General features: G+C 33.8%; 1 long non-coding RNA gene across 2 annotated transcripts; it reads left to right on the top strand.

Moving 5' to 3' along the window:
• Nucleotides 1-6,051: 6,051 nt before the first annotated feature.
• On the top strand, nt 6,052-7,247 carry LOC142242839 (uncharacterized). Of its 2 annotated transcripts, none has more exons than XR_012724208.1 (4): nt 6,052-6,187; nt 6,824-6,897; nt 6,965-7,057; nt 7,128-7,247. It is a non-coding gene; the product is annotated as an uncharacterized LOC142242839 (long non-coding RNA). The 2 variants fall into 2 exon arrangements; XR_012724209.1 differs by having other exon boundaries at nt 6,821-6,897.
• Nucleotides 7,248-23,134: the final 15,887 nt, after the last annotated feature.

The following is a 23,134-nucleotide window of genomic DNA, read 5'->3' as shown; positions in this document are numbered from 1 at the left end:
TCATAAAGAGGTGTGCCGAAAACGGTGAGTATCGGTGCATATTTTAGTATAGCCCCCATAAGAACGATCTCCCGATTTAACTCCTTGGGTTTCTAGAAACCGTAGTTTTTATCTGATTCGCCTGAAATTGTAAATATTCTGGTATTTTAGGCTCACAAAAACGTGTTTCGGATTCAGTTTTTATCGGTCCATTTGGTAATGCCTCCATATAGACCGACTTCACTTCTTGAGGGTGTAGAAGGCGCGCTGATCATGAAAATTGCTTGAAACTCAATGTAAAATTTTTAGATTTTACTTCTACAGATTTAAGATTTCAAATCAAGACGTTATTTTATAATTTTCTTGCACACTTACAAGAGATGTTAATGATTCCTCTAAAACACAAACAAAAATGGTTCTTATAAATCCAGAATCTGATATAGTCCTCATAGGTGAAATCTTTAAATTTATCTTCGGGAAGTGTCCTCAAGCCCTCCTGAAATTTCAAAGGAAACCCTAATATTTGGTTCATGGTGGTGGGTATTTAAGATTCGGCCCGGCCGAAGTTAGTGCTGTATATATTTGTTGATCTCTTAGTTTCTAATGAATTCTCTTATGTTTAATTTTATTACTTTTACTAATACATTTACACATCATAAATGTCATATATATGTATTTCTTGAAGAAAAGTATATAACGCCTGGAGCGTTTGTAACCGCCATATTTAATTTAGTTCTAATATACGAGGGCAGTTCGGAAACTTCTTAGCCTAGCACAAAAAGCGCGGTATGAACAGAAAAAAGTTAAGTGTTTTGGAAACTTCCATCTCTGTTATGAACACATGTTAAATTTTGTTTCGATCTGGCAACTCCTTCATATAGAAACATGTGTTCAAAAAAGACGCATCCGCAATTTTTTACAATGGAAAAATTAGAAATGCGTGCTGTCATTAAATATTTACATAAACAAGTAAGTAAAGTAGAAAGTTGGGCGGGGCCGACTATATCATACCCTAAAACACCCTTACTGAATTAGTAATCATAGGCATTTGTGGGGTAACATTGATATAGGTCTGGGCAGATAAACCGCAGTTGCATATTTAAGGAAATTAAAGGGTACATGTTTATGGGTGCTTTGTCTCAATCTAACTATAGCTCATAGTAAGTGTTGCCAGGGAAAATGTTCAGTTGACCTTACAAGGACAAAAAAGTTCCCTATTTTCGCATTCATTCGCAAAAAATTTTCCCTACAATATTTATACCCTTCACCACTACTGTGGTACAGGGTATAATAAGTTTGTGCATTTGTATGTAACGCCAAGAAGGAAAAGTCTGAGACCCATCGTTTAGTATACCGATCGTCTTAGAATTAAATTCCGAGTCGATTTAGCGATGTCCGTTTGTCTGTCTGTCTGTCTGTCTGTCTGTCTGTCTGTCTGTCTGTTGATGTATTTTTGTGTGCAAAGTACAGCTCGCAGTTTTAGTCCGATTGTCCCAAAATTTGGTATGGGGTCCTGTTTCGGCTCAAAGACGATCCCTATTGATTTTGGAAAAATCGGTTCAGAATTAGATATAGCTGCCATATATATTTTTCACCGATCTGGTCATAATTGACGTGTATATCAACCGATCTTCCTCAAATTCCGAACATCCCAATATTTTATGAGTCTCGAAAAACTTGCAAAATATCATCCAAATCGGTTCAGATTTAGATATAGCTCCCATATATAACTTTCGCCCGATTTACACTCCCTTGTCCACAGAGGCCAATTTTTTGCTCCGATTTAGTTGAAATTTTGCACAGGAAGTAGAATTAGCATTATAGCTATGCGTGTCAAATTTGGTGGAAATCGGTTCAGATATAGATATAGCTCCCATATATAGCTTTCGCCCGATTTACACTCATATGACCACAGAGGCCAATCTTTTAGTCCGATTTAATTGAAATTTTGCACAGGGAGTAGAAGGAGCATTGTAGCTATGCGTGCCAAATTTGGTTGAAATCGGTTCAGATTTAGATATAGCTCCCATATATAGCTTTCGCCCGATTTACACTCATATGACCACAGAGGCTAATTTCTTGCTCCGATTTAGTTGAAATTTTGCACAGGGAGTAGAATTGGCATTGTTGCTACACGCAAAGAAAAAAAACGTTTGGAAAATGTGTACCGAAAACGTTTTTCTTTTGTTAGAGTTTTTTGAATTGCTTCGAAAATTTTAAACTTTTATCACCAAAAAAATTCATTTTTTACAAAATTTTTATTTTTTCAATAAAAAAAGTTATTTTTGAAACAACAACACAGTCCATTTCGTTTATATCAAACACTGTTCTTTTCCGACTTTAGGTCTTTAATAAGACACAGTTTACAGTTCAAAATTTAGTATACTACAATGTAATGTTGAACATTTTTTCGGAATCTTCCGAACATATCTGGAATATATGTAAAAAAAAAAAACGAAAAAAAAAACTTTGGTCGAAGCGGGGATCGAACCCACGACCCTTGGCATGCAAGTCGGACGTAGCAACCACTGCTCCACGGTGCCAAACTAAATGTTTGTTTCTGTTAAATAAACTTTGTTTATTCGGTTCGTGGGCGCCGCAAGCTATGCTATATAAATATAACTTATATGGATATTTATCTATTGATGACCATAACAGGTACATAGCTCAGTGGTTAGTATGTTGGCTTACAAAGTGCATGGTCCGCGGTTCGATTCTCCGTCCAGGCGAAAGGTAAAAAAATTTTAAAAATTTATAAAATCGTATAATTTCTTCTCATTGTTGGTATTACAGGAAAAGGTGCTAAGAACTAAAAAACTTCGTGGAAGTGAGAAAGATGTGAGGGAAAATGCAATTATCCAGAAAAATTTTTTTTTGAGTTAGTCTTTATGAAATTGTTTTTACATCCTGGAAAAGAATAAACGTTTATCACAAAAAGTATATACTTTTCTTCCAAATGTACTTCCTTTCAACGAAAAGCAAATAAGAATCGAACTTTGTTTGTCTAAAATTTCGTTTGGGAGGAAAGAATTATTTTTTTGCGTGTATGCGTGCCAAATTCGGTTGAAATCGGTTAAGATTTAGATATAGCTCCCATATATATGTTTTTCTGATTTCGACAAAAATGGTCAAAATACCAACATTTTCCTTGTAAAATCGCCACTGCTTAGTCGAATAGTTAAAAAAATGACTCTAATTTTCTTAAACTTCTAATACATATATATCGAGCGATAAATCATAAAAAAAATTTTGCGAAGTTTCCTTAAGATTGCTTCAGTTTTAAATGTTTCCCATATTTTTTTACTAACATTGTGTTCCACCCTAGTGCATTAGTCGACTTAAATTTTGAGTCTATAGATTTTGTAAAAGTCTATCAAATTCTGTCCAAATCGAGTGATATTTAAATGTATGTATTTGGGACAAACCTTTATATATAGCACCCAACACATTTGACAGATGTGATATGGTATCGAAAATTTAGATCTATAAAGTGGTGCAGGGTATAATATAGTCGGCCCCGCCCGACTTTAGACTTTCCTTACTTGTTTTTTACTAACATTGTGTTCCACCCTAGTGCATTAGTCGACTTAAATTTTGAGTCTATAGATTTTGTAAAAGTCTATCAAATTCTGTCCAAATCGAGTGATATTTAAATGTATGTATTTGGGACAAACCTTTATATATAGCCCCCAACACATTTTCCGGATGTGATATGGTATCGAAAATTTAGATCTACAAAGTGGTGCAGGGTATAATATAGTCGGCCCCGCCCGACTTTAGACTTTCCTTACTTGTTTTCGTTAAATTTTAACAAATTTTACAAGACAACAATAGTTCTAAGTACTTTATTATCTTAAAACATCAAAATGCAACGTATATAATCTAGAAACTAAATTTGTATTACCATCACGGTTGCCACAGTTGGTAGAATTCTACCAAAAATAGTTTTTTTTTGTTTTGTTAAATCTCTATAGAAATAAAATTTTGGAAAAAGTTTCTATAAACAAATTTTTTTGAGAAATTTTTCTATGGAAATAAAATTTTGATAATAAATTCTATAGAAATAAAATTTTGAGAAAAAATTCCAAAGAAATAACATTTTGAGAAAATGAATGAAAAAAATGAAAATTCTATAGAAATAAAATTTTGAGAAAAAATTCCAAAGAAATAGAATTTTCAGAAAATGTTTTATAGAAATAATATTTTGAAAAAAAATTCTATAAAAATACAATTTTGACAAAATTTTCTATAGAAATAAAATGTTGACAAAATGTTCTACAGGAATAAAATTGTGACAAAAATTTCTTTAGAAATCTTTGTTTGGTAGATTTGTGGTAATTTGTGGTAATCTTCAGATTTTGTTAGATTTTTTTTTTTGCACGAGTAGTAACTGTTGTTACCACACATTGTTAAAGATCAAGCCTTGCCGGCTTCTAATTTCCTCCTTTAGAGCCACCAAAATGTAAAAATTATTACAAATTGTGTTGAGTGAAAACGTCCCTACATTGTGGCCCTACAAGACGCTAAATATTAGAAAAATTTCCCCTACTTCTAGCAACACTGGCTGTAGTTGATATTGCACCTACGGAGTTAGTATGCCACTAATATTGAGCCCATTATTAAAAAAAGAGAAAATCGTTCAATTAGTGTGGGTAATAAGTCCAAACTTGTAAAAATCGAGCAATATTCTTATGTAAGAGCTTCAAGTACGTATGAATACGATCGACTAGTACATCAAAATTTAAAATTTGAGTAACATTGGTTAATAAATAAGAGCACTATGCCAAATTTGTAAAAATCGAGCGATGTATATATATGGAAGCTAGATGTAAATCTGAACCAATTTGCATAATAGTTTGCGGATTTGATTAATACCACAAAAGGTTACCTTGTGCAAAATTTGAGTAAGATCAGTTAAGAAATGAGGCCTCTATAGTCAAACATAAGGTTATTAGGGGAAACTTTTTCAAAATCGGGCGATACATATATGGGAGCTAGATCTACATCTGAACCGATTTCGATTAAATTTTGCACATACCGTTAGTGCTATAGAGGACTGGATCTGGCCAACTTTGAATAAGATCTGATAATAAATAAGGGTTCTACACAGAAAAAAAGGTGTCTTGCTAATTTTAGGACCACTTTAACTTCCACATAGTTCAAAAAATTTACTGTAATATAGTTCATTTTTCGTAACCACTGCGAAAGTTAACTTAGCTAAAGGAAAACTTATAAAACTTCAGTAAATGTTTTTTAGTTCACTAACTACGAAATGGGACGGATTTTTCCTTAAATAAATTTCCAATACAATAGTTAATGCATCGTTGATTGTATTATAAAAAGACATAGGCAATATAAAAATCTTACTACGAAATGTGGACAATTTACTAAGAAAAATTTTTGTATGGAAAAAAATTTTTGTAGTAAAAATTAACTTAAACACAGTACCGATTCGTATGGCGGCTTCCTACAGCTTATTTCGGTTTTTACTATAAGTTGGAGTATATTTCCTCACATTGAAAATTTTAGATAAAGTAGAATAAAAAGTAGTTAATTTAATCCTTGACGGGTGTATATAATTTTTTATGGATTCCTCGTAAATTTTGAATATATTTTACCTTATCCTATAGATAGAATACCAACTAATCAATAAGCGTGATACTGGAAATTGAAGTGAGAAGAAATTATGAAATTATTGCATCATCTTTTTTTTTTTGTTTGTGTTTGTTATTGCGATGATGTTATGGAATGTGTGTTGTTGGTATCTTTTGTGGTGATAGTTGTTTTGTTGCAATAGCGAGATCAGAAAGGGATCATGTGTGTGTGGAGTTGTTTTTCTTTACGGCAGGTATGTATCCTTTATGACTATTTGTGTCTTTGAGTTTTATTGGTGCATTCAGTTCTGTTGATGCATTTATGAAGCGCACACGTGGTGGGCTTGCGTGCGGTATTTGTGTTTATTAATAAAATAATGTTATTGTTTATTAATAAAAATAATGTTATTAATAAAAATAATAATTTATTTCGTAACATTTTAGAAACTGATGAGTGAATGGTGTGATGTAAGAGAAAACAAAAACACTTTATATTGATAAAAAAATAAATAACTCTAAAATAAATCACATATTAAGAAACTGTATATTTCTATTAATAATTTAAAATCAGTGCGGTTTTAAATTGGTTTACATAAAAATATTCATAATGAGTGGTAATAAAATGATCTATATTTACTCTACATCTGGATCACAATACAATTTTTTGAGTCTATATTTTTATGTTATAGCGAGTCCTTAAGGTGTGTACTAAGTTCGAGTTTAGGTGCTAAAATCAGAAATAAATCAGTAAGAAAAGTATAAAATTATACCCCTTCGATGCAAATTTAAATATAACTTGATGGAGAATAGCTCGAAACAAGTTTTTTATTAAGTTTATATTCTTTAAATGGATTACACGATTAAGAACAGAAAATCGTTTTTAAGCTTATGTAGAACGCTGTTTTTTTAATTTAATATGATGAATCGTTTTCAATTATTCCAATATATATAGCGGAAGTGCCTTAATTTTGAACATAACCGTATATCTCAAAAAGTCGAGCTCTTAAAAAAATAAGTGTAAATTTGGATTCAGCGACCAAATTACTAAAAATTTGATATAAATTTTAAATGAACACAAAAACGGTTCAATTTTGTTCCCATGTATTTCTAAAGAAAACTAATCATGAAAAATTGGGATTTTAGCCACTAAACTCGAACTTAATATCCACCATAAATACTAAATGCTATATTGACAAGTGGAAATTATATCTAATTTTATAATATTTTTATTTCATTTATATTCTGAGAAGGATTTCAAAAATGTCCCATTTGTGCATGGATATGATTCCACTAATGTAGTAATTGGATGATTTTTTTCAATGTGGTAAGTTTTTCGTCCATTTGTAATAAAGCCAAAATTTCTATTTATTAAAAATAATTTTCATTTGCAGGATGACAGCAAATCTAATGGTATTTTTTGGAATCTTCTTACTGTTTAATGCTAACTAAGCTGATATCCCTATTTGCTCTAAGAAAATTCTCTTGTAAGTTAAAGATCAAAATACCATAGAATTTGATAATATTTTTATATTTTATATAACTTTTTAACTTCAGAGGCTTATGACGCAAATCCACACAACAAAAACTAGCGAAATCGGTGAAATTGGACAAAAATGAAATGAAAATAGCAACTTATGGCATATATCTTTCATATGGATAAAAAATGGAAATTGATATTAATTAGTTTCATTCTACTAACTTAGAATATTACTCTTTTGAAGAAGCAATTACTAACTACCGAAAAGTAACAGCATACAGCGTACGAATAAAAACATGTCTTTTATTGTATATCACAAGCCAGAGTTTTATGTAATATAATAATAATTTTTTGAAATAAAATACTGGTAGTTATGAAAAATTGTCTTATATTGTACGAAAAATTTCTTAGTTGTATACAGGCTTGTTGTACCTTTAATTCCTCAATTTATTTACTTCTTTGAAAATTATACTGATAAACAGTTTATTTGAAACCAATTTCTAAATATAGGATTCCCAAAAACTTGTTCATTTTTCCGGATAGCAGGAATATTTTGAATGAGTGTAAGTACATTCTTCCCACTGCGTAGTAAGAATGAACTAAAATACGATGCAATACATAAACTTATTTATAAGAAAATCATGAACTTATCTAGATGAAAAAAATCTTTGGCGCCAAATCATGGTCATTCTTACTATGGGCTAGTTCATTTTTCGTAAACAATAGTAAACTTTTTTTTCGGTGTATGGCCAAATTTGGGAAATTCGGGCTATACATATCAGGTTGGCTGATAAGTCCCCGGTCTGACACATAGATGTCGTCGCTAGTATTAAATGCATACTATTTTTATATAGTACCAACCTTCAAATGATTTGGGTCAAAATTTGACGTCTGTAAGTCAATTAGTTTGTGAGATAGAGCGTCTTTTGTGAAGCAACTTTTGTTATTGTGAAAAAATGGAAAAAAAGGAATTTCGTGTTTTGATAAAATACTGTTTTCTGAAGGGAAACAAGTACATACTTGTATGTACCCTCCATCATGGATGGCGTAGAGACTTCTTCTAAACACTGCCATCCACAATCGAATTACTTGAGTTGCGGTAACGCTTGCCGATGGCAAGGTATCTTAAAACCTTCTAACACTGTCTCTAAAATTTTAACAAAATTTTCTATAGAAATAAAATTTTCACAAAATTTTCTGTAGAAATAAAAATTTTCACAAAATTTTCTATAGAAAGAAAATTTTGACAATGATGAAAATTTTATTATGAAATATGAATTAGAAATAAACTTTTGACAAATTTTTCTATAGAAATAAAATCTTGGTAGATTATTTTTGGCTCGAGTGGCAACCATAATTATGAACCGAATAAAATTTGAACAAAATTTTCTATAGAAATAAAATTTTGACAATGATGAAAATTTTATTATGAACCGAATAAAATTTTAACAAAATTTTCTCTAGAAATAAAATTTTGACAAAATTTTCTATAGAAATAAAATTTTGGTAGATTATTTTTGGCTCAGTGGCAAACATGATTATGAACCGATATGGACCAATTTTTGTGTGATTGGACCAATTTTGGTATGTTTGTTAGCGACCATATACTAACACCACGTTCCTAATTTGAATAGGATCGGATGAATTGTACTCCTCCAAGAGGCTCCGGAGGTCAAATCTGGGGATCGGTTTATATGGGCGCTATATATAATTATGGACCGATATGGACCAATTTTTGCACGGTTGCTAGAGACCATATACCAATACCATGTACCAAATTTCAGCCGGATCGGATGAAATTTGCTTCTCTTAGAGGCTCCGCAACCCAAATCTGGGGATCGGTTTATATGTGCGCTATATATAATTATGGACCGATGTAGTCTATTTTTGCACGGTTGCTAGAGACCATATACCAATACCATGTACCAAATTTCAGCCGGATCGGATGCAATTTGCTTCTCTTTGAGGCTTCGCAAGCCAAATGTGGAGATCGGTTTATATAGGGGCTATATATAATTATGGACCGATGTGGACCACTTTTTGCATGATTGTTAGAGACCATATACCAACACCATGTACCAAATTTCAGCCGGATCGGATGACATATGCTTCTCTTAGAGGCTCCACAAGCCAAATCTGGGGATCGGTTTATATGGGGGCTATATATAATTATGGACCGATGTGGACCAATTTTTGCATGGTTGTTAGAGACCATATACCAACATCATGTACCAAATTTCAGCTGGATCGGATGAAATTTGCTTCTCTTTGAGGCTCCACAAGCCAAATCTGGGGATCGGTTTATATGGGGGCTATATATAATTATGGACCGATGTGGACCAATTTTTGCATGATTATTAGAGACCATATACCAACACCACGTACCAAATTTCAGCCGGATCGGATGAAATATGCTTCTGTTAGAGGCTCCACAAGCCAAATCTGAGGGTCCCTTTATATGGGGGCTATACGTAAAAGTGGACCGATATGGCCCATTTTCAATACCATCCGACCTACATCGATAACAACTACTTGTGCCAAGTTTCAAGTCGATAGCTTGTTTCGTTCGGAAGTTAGCGTGGTTTCAACAGACGGACGGACGGACGGACGGACGGACGGACGGACGGACGGACGGACATGCTTAGATCGACTCAGAATTTCACCACGACCCAGAATATATATACTTTATGGGGTCTTAGAGCAATATTTCGATGTGTTACAAACGGAATGACAAAGTTAATATACCCCCATCCTATGATGGAGGGTATAAAAATACGGTGTAAGCAAAAACTTGGCTTGATAATAAGTTTCCGGACTCTGCCCCAGGAAAATCAAAAATAATTGATTGGTATGCAAAATTCAAGCGTGGTTAAATGAGCACGGAGGACGGTGAACGCAGTGGACTTCCGAAAGAGGTGGTTACCTACGAAAACATGAAAAAAATCCACAAAATGATTTTGAATGGACGTAAAATGAAGTTGATCGAGATAGCAGAGGCCTTAAAAATATCAAAGGAACGTGTTGGTCATATCATTCATCAATATTTGGATATGCGGAAGCTTTGTGCAAAATGGGTGCCGCGCGAGTTCACATTTGACCATAAACCACAGCGTGTTGATGATTCTAAGCGGTGTTTGCAGCTGTTAAGTCGTAATACACCCGAGTTTTTCCGTCGATATGTGACACTGGATGAAACATGGCTCCATAACTACACTCCTGAGTCCAATCGACAGTCGGCTGAGTGGACAGCGACCGGTGAACCGTCTCCAAAGCGTGGAAAGACTCAAAAGTCCGCTGGCAAAGTAATGGCCTCTTTTTTTTGGGATGCGCATATAATAATTTTTATTGATTATCTGGAGAAGGAAAACACCATCAACAGTGACTATTATATGGCGTGATTGGAGCGTTTGAAGGTCGAAATCGCGGCAAAACGGCCCCATATGAAGAAGAAAAAAGTGTTGTTCCACCAAGACAGCGCATCGTGCCACAAGTCATTGAGAACGATGGCAAAAATTCATGAATTGGGCTTCGAATTGCTTCCCCACCCACCGTATTCTCCAGATCTGGCCTCCAGCGAATTTTTTTTGTTCTCAGACCTCAAAAGGATGCTCGCATGGAAAAACAAGTATATACGGCCGTAAGTTCGGCCAGGCCGAATCTTATGTACCCCCCACCATGGATTGCGTAGGAACTTCTACTAAAGGCTGTCATCCACAATCGAATTACTTGGGTTGCGATAACACTTGCTGATGGCAAGGTATCGTAAAACTTTTTAACACTGTCTTCTAAATTGTAAGTTAGTCCATAAGGGGTATATATTAAACAAAAAAAAGGCCGATTAAGTACGTATATAATTCAGTTTGACAAAATTTTCTATAGAAATAAAATGTTGACAAAATTTTCTATGGAAGTAAAATGTTGACAAAATTTTCTATAGCAATAAAATTTTGACAAAATTTTCTATAGAAATAAAATGTTGACAAAATTTTCTATAGAAATAAAATGTTGACAAAATGTTCTATAGAAATAAAATGTTGACAAAATTGTCTATAGAAATAAAATGTTGACAAATTTTTTTACAGAAATAAATTTTCTACAAAATTTTCTATAGAAATAAAATTTTGACAAAATTTTCTATGGTAATAAAATGTTGACAAACATTGCTATAGAAATAAACTTTTTACAAAACTTTCTATAGAAATGAAATTTTGACAAAACTTTCTATAGTAATAAAATTTGACAATTTTTACATGGCTGTTAGAGGCCATATACTAACGAAGTGTACCAAATTTCAACCGCATCGGATGACTTTTGCTCCTCCAAGAGGATCCGGAGTTCAAATCTGGGGATCGGTTTATATGGGAGCTATATATAATTATGGACCGATATGGACCAATTTTTGCATGGTTGTTAGAGACCATATACTAACACCGCGTACTAAATTTCAATTGGATCGGATGAATTTTGCTCATCCAAGAGGCTCCCGAGTTCAAATCTGGGGATCGGTTTATATGGGAGCTATATATAATTATGGACCGATATGGACCAATTTTTGCATGCTTGTTAGAGACCGTATACTAACATCAGGACCGTATACTAACATCAGGTGATTTCCACAGACGGACGGACAGCCGGACAGACGGACGGACATGCTTAGATCGACTCAGAATTTCACCACGACCCAGAATATATATACTTTATGGGGTCTTAGAGCAATATTTCGATGTGTTACAAACGGAATGACAAAGTTAATATACCCCCATCCTATGGTGGAGGGTATAAAAAATTGGCTGCAATGAAGAGGTGATCGGCGAAACTGGATGAACTATGTTGAATAATAAAAACGAATTTTGACAAAAAATTTGTTTTTCTTTGTTACACCGGGGACTAATAAGCCAACCTGTTATATATGGGAGCTATATCTAAATTTGATCCGATTTCTTTCAAATTCAATCCTTGTGCCGAAAAAACTCCCTGTACCAAATTTCATCAAAATCGGTTAATAATTGCGACCGGAATCGTGTGAACAACAAATACATGGACAGACGGACGGACGGACGGACACCAAGCGCTATATCGACTCAGGAGGTGATTCTTAGTCGATCGGTATATATTTTATGGGGTCTAAAACAGGGATCCGGAGCGGTCCATTTTTTTCGCTCCGCTCCGCTCCCGCTCCGGAGAAATAAAAACCGCTCCGCTCCTCGCTCCGCTCCGAGAAAAAAAAAATCACTCCGCTCCGCTCCACGCTCCGCTCCGCTCCTCTTCGAGAAAATTATAGTACAAACATTGTATTATTTGTTCAATTGAGTTTTATTTTATTTAGAAAAATCGGGCGGTACATATATGGGAGCTATAGCTAAATCTGAACCGATTTCGATGATTTTTTGCACATATAGTTAGTGCTATAGAAGATTACATTTCGCCAACTTTGAGTAAGATGGGTTGATAAATAAGGGTTTTATGACCTAATTTGACAAAATCGGGCGATACATATATATGGGACCTATATCTAAATCTGAACCGATTTCGATGAAATTTTCAGACTTAAAGGGTGATACAGAAGATTATTTTGTGCTAAATTTGACGACGATCGGTTAGTAAAAAAAGTGCAACGTGACCCCATTCGTCGAAATCGGGCAATACATATATATGGGAGCTATATCTAAATTTGATCCGATTTCTTCCAAATTCAATAACGTTCGTCCTTGTGCCCAAATTTCATCAAAATCGGTTAATAATTGCGACCGAAATCCTGTGAACAACAAATACATGGACAGACGGACGGATGGACGGACGGACGCCAAGAGCAAGATCGACTCAGTGGGTGATTCTGAGTCGATCGGTATATATTTTATGGGGTCTAAAATCAATATTTCTTGTAGGCACATTTTTTGGCAGATCAAACTTATTATACCCTAACCACTATGTGGTTTAGGGTATAATGACTTTAAAACAATGTGCTGAAATATTTTATTAATTTTGAAGATTTTTTCAGAAATATTAAATCCATTTTGACTTCATTAAAGGAAGCATTCTAGGAAGTATATGTTAATTTTTCATTTTTTTAGATTTGTTTCGTCAGATGTTATCAAAATCCTTTAAAAACGAGTTAACGAGTTATTTTTTTCCATATTAAGACTCGACTTCCAGTAGAAATTATGCTATGTTTCAAGTAAAAAGCGTCTTTAAAATAAAGTGTTGAAAAACATGTCTTATTTTTTAACGATTTTTTGCTTTGTAGGCAAGATGCAAAAAGGAAACAAATTTAAAGACATATTTATTAATTTTAAAGAATTTTTCTTAATTATTAAAGTCACGTTGACCTTACCTTAGAAAATTATAAAATAGCGTCTTGATTTGAAATCTTAAATATGTAGAAGTAAAATCTGGAAATTTTACATTGAGTTTAAGCAATTCAAGTGAAGTCGGTCTATATGGAGGCATTACCAAATGGACCGAGCCTAAAATACCAGAATATTTACAATTTCAGGCAAATCAGATAAAAATTACGGTTTCTAGAAACCCAACGAGTTAAATCGGGAGATCGTTCTTATGGGGGATATACTAAAACATGGACCGCTACTCACCGTTTTCGGCACACCTCTTTATGACCCGAAAATACCTCTAGATTTCCAATTTCAGGCAAATAGGATAAAAACTTCGGATTCTAGAAGCCCAAGAAGTAAAATCGGGAAATCGGTCTATATGGGGGCTATACCAAAATATGGACCGATACTCACCATTTTCGGCACACCTCTTTATGGTCCTACAATACCTCTAGATTTCCAATTTCAGGTAAATTGAATAAAAAATGCGGTTTCTATAAGCCCAAGAAGTAAAATCGGGAGATCGGTCTATATGGGGGCTATACCAAAATATGGACCGATACTTACAATTTTTGGCACACGTATTTGTGGTCCTACAATACCTCTAGATTTCCAATTTCAGGTAAATTGAATAAAAACTGCGGTTTCTATAAGCCCAAGAAGTAAAATCGGGAGATCGGTCTATATGGGGGCTATACCAAAACATGGACCGATACTCACGATTTTTGGCACACCTCTTTGCGGTCATAAAATACCTCCAGATTTCAAATTTCAGGCAAATTGGATAAAAAATACGATTTATATAAGCCCAAGACCCCAAATCGGGAGGTCGGTTTATATGGGGACTATATCAAAACCTGGACCGATATAACCCATCTTCGAACTTGACCCGCCTGCAGACAAAAGACGAGGTTGTGCAAAATTTCAGCACGATTGCTTCATTATTGAAGACTGTAGCGTGATTACAACAGACAGACAGTCAGACAGACATCGTTATATCGTCTTAGAATTTCTCCCTGATCAAGAATATATATATATATACTTTATATAGTCGGAAATCGATATTTCGATGTGTTACAAACGGAATGACAAACTTATTATACCCCCGTCACCATTCTATGGTGATGGGTATAAAAAACTTTATTTTAGAGAAATGCGTCTTCCATGTTAAGCAAAATTTGCATTCTTATTCTAAGGACATGGAATCTTTGACTTCACGACAATATTTTTTTCAGTGTAGAAAACTAAAAAATTAAATATAAATAAGATCGTTTAATTGCATTTATTTGACGTTCATTACAAACATCTTTGTAGTAATACGGGATGAAATTGATCGAAAGTACTGTTGTTACTTTTACAACACATACTAGATATATATTTTGACATTTGCCGTTTTTGAAAACAATTACTAAAAACACGTTGTGTTTTCCCCAATGTACGTACGTACAAAAATACATATCGTACATTTTAAACGTTTACTCACACTACGCTAAGTACTAGCTAAATTTGAAATTACCTACACAGTGTAATTTCAAAGTTACACATTTCATTCAAGTAATATTTTATTCGGAGCGGAGCGGTTTTTCATTTGGAAACCGCTCCGCTCCCGCTCCGCTCCGGATTTTAGAAATGCCGCTCCCGCTCCGGCAAAAAAAGGGCTTGCTCCGCTCCGCTCCACGCTCCGCTCCGGATCCCTGGTCTAAAATCAATATTTCTGGTAGGCAAATTTTTTGGCAGATCAAACTTATTATACCCTGATCACTATGTGGTTTAGGGTATAAAAAGGTTTATCGGGACAAGAAATTCATAATGATATGGTGAATGTGTTAGGTGAAAGTGCTCCTTCATATGCAACAGTAAAAAATTGGGTTGCTGAATTTAAACGTGGTCGTACAAGCATTGAAGATGAACCACGTAGTGAACGTCCAAAAACAGAACCAACAACAGACATTGTAGCCAAGATGCATGATATGGTATTAACCCTAGGATAGGCAATAAGCTTTCGATCACTAAGCGCTCAAAGTCAAATTTGGTCTGGCCAGACCAAGTAGTCTATCCTGGGGTTAAATGATCGACGAATAAAAGTGCGTGAAATTGCTAATATCGTGGGCATCTCAAACGATCGAGTCCATTTAATTTTGCATGAAGAACTACAGATGAAAAAGCTTTCTGCAAGATGGGTGCTGCATTTGTTAACAGTCGATTAAAAACGCATAAGAATGAACATTTCTCAAGCTTGTTTGGATCGTTTTAAGCGAAATAAAATGGATTTTAAGCGTCGTTTCATAACTGTTGATGAGACATGGATCCACCACTATACTCCAGGGACAAAAGGACAATCCAAACAATGGACTGAAGCTGGAGGAAGTACCCCAAAGAAGGCAAAAACAATTCAATCGGCTGGTAAGGTTATGGCAACGGTTTTTTGGGATTTCAAAGGTATTTTATTGATTGACTATCTGCAAAAGGGTAAAACAATAAATTCAGAGTACTATTGCAACCTTTTGAATCAATTAAATGTACAAATTTGAGAAAAACGTCCTGGCTTACAACACACAAAAAATAATTTTTCATCATTAACAATGGCTAAAATCAACGAATTAAAGTACGAGTTGCTTGACCACCCACCTTATTCTCCTGATTTAGCTCCCAGTGACTTTTACTTGTTCCCAAATCTAAAAAAAAATCCTTGCTGTCAAGCGATTTACCTCAAATGAAGATGCAATTACAGTTGTAAACCACTATTTTGAAGACCTTGAGGAAAACTTTGTTAATTAAGGGATAGAATTGCTAGAAAAGCGTTGGACTAAGGGTATTGAAGTTTCAGGAGATTATATTGAAAAATTAGAATATTTTTGAAAAACTAACTATTCTCTTTCATTGATAGGCTAAGAAGTTTCCGAACCGCCATCGTAGTACTCAATAAAGCAAGAAGCTTTAAAATGTTCTTCCCAAGGAAACATTTGAAAGTGTTTTATTTCTTTGGGAAATCATCTTTAAACCCCCTGAATTTTGGGACCCATTCACCAGAATTTTTCAGACGGATACTTCCAAGTAAAAAATATTCCAAAAAAAAAAAAAAAAACTTTAAACCAAAGATGATAAATCTTTAAAATAAGTCTTAGCCTATATATGAAGCGTTTTTATCTTAAATCTAAAGATTCAGTATTTCAGTTAATTTAAGGACAATTTCTTTAAATCAAAAATGTGCTTATTTACTTTAAGGAAAATTTTCCTTAGTTTAAAGACATGCAACTTTAACGAAGAGACGCAAATTTTCAAAATGTGCGTTCTAAATTTAATGAAAAGAATTTTTGAATAGAAGACTATAAACTGTCTTTTAATTAAAATTTCATTATTTTAAAGAAATTTGTCCTTAATAGTCTGTAAATTGCTCATCCTAAAATTGAGGTTGCATAATCTTTAGTATCACGTAAGTATTTTTTTCAGTGTTCAGTGTAGTATCACGTAAGTATTTTTTTCAACGCTCACGGATGGACAAATATTGTCTCTAATCTCAGTAGCGGGTGTTTTGGGGTTTCTTACTCTCGCACATCTTATGCGCTATTCTGTAGACTGCACTCAAAAAAAAGTGAACTCTCTATTTCACTAAAGCCATATTAACTTTATATTAGTTCATAGAATCATTATGTTTGGAAAAAGTTTATTTTAGTCAAATAATTTTTTGCGTATGTTAGTTAAATGAACTAAAAAACGGGAAAAAGTTATACACAAATAAAGCATAAAGATTTCCTAATTTCGTATTTCTTACAAAATAGTTCATTATTTCTTTAAATTTGTAAATTTTACCAAAAATGTGTCCATCATGAACTTCGTATGTCACTAAAGACATTCTTGCAATTTTGAACTCCAAGATTTCTCTTAAAACTACAAAATTTTCTTTAACTACTGAAAAAATTTTGTTATGTCTAATAAATTTTCTTGAATTTGTCGAAAACTATTTACTTATTTTTGCCATATCGGAGTGATGCCAGCGCTTTGTTAAAATTTTCTAAAAAAAAGTTCCGAATTTTCTAAAATTAATCGAAAGTTATCTTTCCTGGTTGGTTCACTGTTTTTTCTGGTTGGTTCACTGTTTTTTCAGTGTGGAATACCACACTCTTTCTTCTAAGTGTTTCAGCTTTCGTTTCGTAGGTTAATGCATTTCTTATCATTTTCGTAGAACACTCAAGAATATTTTGAATTTCTTTTAAAAGCTTTTTTATAAGATTTCTCTTTTCAGCTGAACAATGTTTTGGTGCATACAGTAATGGCAAGAAAAATATTCACTACAAAGTAAGAACGTAATGAGCCCTGCAATTATTTTGACCGCAACTTTCTAACGATATATTATATTCAGATGTAGGTTAGGAAGAGTCATCTAAGAAATACACCCCCCTAATTAAACCCAGATAGTCTTCTTGCAATCATTGCATCTGTGCCTATGTCTTTGATCGTTTTCCTTTCACCATGACAAAAGCAACACAATTTTTCAAAAATAATCCTTTAACAAATCCAAACATTTCCAGCAGCTGTTCCCAAAAAGTGAATGCCATACAAGATAAGAAATTAACAAACAATAGAAAATCCCTTTCCAAAATGCTTGATACATAAAACTTTGCAGGCCTAGCCATTTTCATTGTCACGGTAAACAAGTTTGGTTAATATTTGCTTTTGACTCTGGTGGATAGAAGGCAAAGGGTTTTAACCATATGTAGTCAAGTTTTTAAACAAACAAAAATTCTCTTTGAGACTAGCAATGGTGGTATATCCCTCTCGTACACACATGAATGCGAAAAGGGGTTTCGTATAAACAAAACAACAACAAAAATATTTCGACCATTTACCTTCGTTGGCCAGCCGAGCAAGTGGAGAAGAGTGAATTGATGTATATAGGAGTAGGGCTGCCAATTTTGACGATTTTTTACTCAAAAAATAGCAAATGCCGATTTTCCCATTTTTGCCTCAAAAATGACGATATTAGCTCCGTTCAACAATTTTTACTGGAAGTTGTTCGTTTACATCGAAAATCCGGCAAAAGAGAGACGGATAGAGACTTCATTTGACAGTTTCCACATAGAGACATTTCTAACTTCGGTTTTCGAGTTGAAAATCACTTTATTTTCGCGATTACTTTCCCTGAAATAATCAAAATTATAAATGAAAACAAACATATTCCCATAATGTCTTGCCGAAATTTAGAGGAAAAAGAAACTGCGCATCAATTGAGTTCATTTATCTGCGTTATATTAAACTGTTTTAATAAAGTAACCACGAAAATTTCAACTCGAAAAGCAAACATAGTACCTACCTTAAAGACCGGAACTTGTTCAGTTTTTGAGTTGAAATCACTTTATTTTCGCGAGTACTTTTTCTAAAACAATCAAAATTATAAATGATTGGTTTAATAAAATAACCGTGGAAATTTCAACGCGTAAAGCGAACATTGTACCGCCCTTAAAGTATTATTATACCCTGCGCCACACTGTGGAACAGGGTATTATAAATTAGTGCATATGCTTGCAACACCCAGAAGGAGACGAGATAGACACATAGTGTGTTTGGCAAAAATGCTCAGGGTGGGCTCTTGAGTCGATATAGCCATGTCCGTCTGTCCGTGAACACATTTTTGTAATCAAAGTCTAGGTCGCAGTTTTAGTCCAAGCGGCTACAAATTTGGCACAAGTATGTGTTTTGGCTCAGAATAGATCCCTATTGATTTTCCCTATTGAAGAAATCGGTTCAGATTTAGATATAGCTCCCATATATATATATATATATATATATATATATATATATATATATATATATATATATATATATATATATATATATATATATATATATATATATATATATATATATATATATATATATATATATATATATATATATATATATATATATATATATATATATATATATATATATATATATATATATATATATATATATATATATATATATATATATATATATATATATATATATATATATATATATATATATATATATATATATATATATATATTATATATATTTATATATATTTCGCCCGATATGGACTTATATGACCCCAGAAGCCAGAGTTTTACCCTAATGTGCTTAAAATTTTGCACAACAAGAACAATTAGTACTATAGTCAAGTGTGCCAAATTTTATTGAAATCGGTTCAGATTTAGATATAGCTCCCGTATATATCTATCGCCCAATATGGACTAATACGTTCCCAGAAGGCAGAGTTTTACCCCAATTTGGTTGAAATTTTGCACAGGGAGTAGAATTAGCATTGTTGCTATGCGTGCTAAATTTGGTTGAAATCGGTTCAGATTTAGATATAGCTCCAATATATAGCTTTCGGCCGAGTTACACTCATATGACCACAGAGGCCAATTTTTTGCTCCGATTTAGTTGAAATTTTCCACAGGGAGTAGAATTAGCATTGTAGATATGCGTGCCAAATTTGGTTGAAATCGGTTCAGATTTAGATATATCTCCCATATATAGCTTTCGCCCGATTTACACTCATATGACCACAGAGTCCAATTTTTAACTCCGATTTAGTTGAAATTTTTCACAAGGAGTAGAATTAGCATTGTTGCTATGCGTGCCAAATTTGGTTGAAATCGGTTCAGATTTAGATATAGCTCCAATATATAGCTTTCGGTCCCAGAAGGCAGAGTTTTACCCCAATTTGGTTGAAATTTTGCACAGGGAGTAGAATTAGCATTGTTGCTATCCGTGCCAAATTTGGTTGAAATCGGTTCACATTTTGATATAGCTCCAATATATAGTTTTCGGCCGATTTACACTCATATGACCACAGAGGCCAATTTTTTGCTCCGATTTAGTTGAAATTTTGCACAGGGAGTAGAATTTGCATTGTAGCTACACGCTCACAAAAAATCGCTTCTGTAACATATACTCCCAAACATATTTTGCTTCAAGCATATACATTTTTGGGTATTGCCCAAGCATTTATATGTTTGATCTCTACCAATATATAATATGTTTGAAAGCATATTGATCTAAACAATATATGTTTGGGCAGTCTTAGTTCCAAACATTTTGTATTTTTGCATCCAAATTCAATAATGTTGTCTTCCAAAAAACAATATGTTATTATGTGAACATATAATATGTTTGGAAGCATTTTGCACCCAAAAATATTATATGCTTAAAAAAAATTCTCCCAAACAATATTGTGCTCAAAATGTTATTTATTTATTTATATATTTACAATCATAATGAATTATGAAAATAAACAGGTAATATAGCTGCCAACAACATAGGTTTTCGACCTGAATGCTCAAAATTTTGTTTCTGCCCAATTGTATATTCCCCCACATCTTTCTCACTTCCACGAGATTTTTTAGTTCTTAGCACCTTTTTCTGTAATACAAACATTGTAGAAAAAATTATTCAATTGTATGTTTTTTTTATTTTAATTTTACCTTTTGCCGGACGGGGATTCGAACAGCAGACCACACAGTTTGTAAGGATCAAAGAAGTAGCTGATCAATTGCCCATGGAAAAATAAAATGTTAATTTTGTAATAACAAGCAACAACCACCAACTTAATTCAATATCGCTCCATGTTAAATAGCGCTCCAAGCTACTAAACACATATATGTTTATAGGCTATTTCTAAATTAATATATGTTTGCATCCAAGCATATTATATTTACAAACATTTTATGTCCCAAACATAATATGTTCTAACATATTAACATATATGTCCCAAACATGTTATGCTAGTTTATGAACATTATATGCTTGCACTCAAAAATATTGTGTTTAAAAATTTGTGTTCCAAACATATAATGTTTATAGCCAAACATATGAAAAACAGTCTTTTTCATCCGTGTATGCGTGCCAAATTTGGTTGAAATCGGTTCAGATTTAGATATATCTCCCATATATAGCTTTCGCCCGATTTACACTCATATGACCACAGAGTCCAATTTTTAACTCCGATTTAGTTGCAATTTTTCACAAGGAGTAGAATTAGCATTGTTGCTATGCGTGCCAAATTTGGTTGAAATCGGTTCAGATTTAGATATAGCTCCCATATATATGTTTTTCATGTAAGGGAAAATAAATCCGTATATGAAAATTCGTTTCAGCGCCACCTATATGTGAAAAAATGAGTTATATACGAATAAAATTTTTTTTTTTGCGATATAATCCTCCGTAGAAATTGGCATAAATTGGCCAAACGGGAAACGATAGAAAAGCCAAATTTTAACCAAAGATAAACTGAAACGATAGCTTTCGATTGGAATGAAAACCTTTTGCCAAAAATCTTCCGAATCGGAGTAATGTTGCATATACGAAACAGAGAGAAAAGTGACCACTGTGGCCAAATGGAAAAAGATGGGGTTCCAGATTTATATGTGAAAGATAGATCTTTTAGTGCTCTATCCGATATAAAAACGGATACAGCTAAATGTGTTTGGGAGTCTCAATATATGACTTGGAAAAAAGTGGACGCACTTCACCTCAAGAGAAAAGTGACCACTGTGGCCAAATGGAAAAAGATGGGGTTCCAGATTTATATGTGAAAGATAGATCTTTTAGTGCTCTATCCGGTGGTAAAAACGGATACAGCTAAATGTGTTTGGGAGTCTCAATATATGGCTTGGAAAAAAGTGGACGCACTGCTCCTGGAGAGAAAAGTGACCACTGTGGCCAAATGGAAAAAGATGGGGTTCCAGATTTATATGTGAAAGATAGATCTTTTAGTGCTCTATCCGATGGTAAAAACGGATACAGCTAAATGTGTTTGGGAGTCTCAATATATGGCTTGGAAAAAAGTGGACGCACTGCTCCTGGAGAGAAAAGTGACCACTGTGGCCAAATGGAAAAAGATGGGGTTCCAGATTTATATGTGAAAGATAGATCTTTTAGTGCTCTATCCGATGGTAAAAACGGATACAGCTAAATGTGTTTGGGAGTCTCAATATATGGCTTGGAAAAAAGTGGACGCACTGCTCCTGGAGAGAAAAGTGACCACTGTGGCCAAATGGAAAAAAGATGGGGTTCCAGATTTATATGTGAAAGATAGATATTTTAGCGCTCTATCCGATGGTAAAAACGGATATTGCGAAATGTGTTTGGGAGTCTCAATATATGGCTTGGAAAAAAGTGGACGCACTGCTCCTGGAGAGAAAAGTGACCACTGTGGCCAAATGGAAAAAGATGGGGTTCCAGATTTATATGTGAAAGATAGATCTTTTAGTGCTCTATCCGATGGTAAAAACGGATATTGCGAAATGTGTTTGGGAGTCGCAATATATGGCTTGGAAAAAAGTGGACGCACTGCTCCTGGAGAGAAAAGTGACCACTGTGGCCAAATGGAAAAAGATGGGGTTCCAGATTTATATGTGAAAGATAGATCTTTTAGTGCTCTATCCGGTGGTAAAAACGGATACAGCTAAATGTGTTTGGGAGTCTCAATATATGGCTTGGAAAAAAGTGGACGCACTTCACCTCAAGAGAAAAGTGACCACTGTGGCCAAATGGAAAAAGATGGGGTTCCAGATTTATATGTGAAAGATAGATCTTTTAGTGCTCTATCCGGTGGTAAAAACGGATACAGCTAAATGTGTTTGGGAGTCTCAATATATGGCTTGGAAAAAAGTGGACGCACTTCACCTCAAGAGAAAAGTGACCACTGTGGCCAAATGGAAAAAGATGGGGTTCCAGATTTATATGTGAAAGATAGATCTTTTAGTGCTCTATCCGATGGTAAA

This window comes from Haematobia irritans, unplaced genomic scaffold (genome assembly GCF_050003625.1).
Source record: "Haematobia irritans isolate KBUSLIRL unplaced genomic scaffold, ASM5000362v1 scaffold_79, whole genome shotgun sequence".
NCBI classification, from domain to species: Eukaryota; Metazoa; Arthropoda; class Insecta; order Diptera; family Muscidae; genus Haematobia; species Haematobia irritans.
This window is presented reverse-complemented; position numbering and strand designations above follow the sequence as displayed.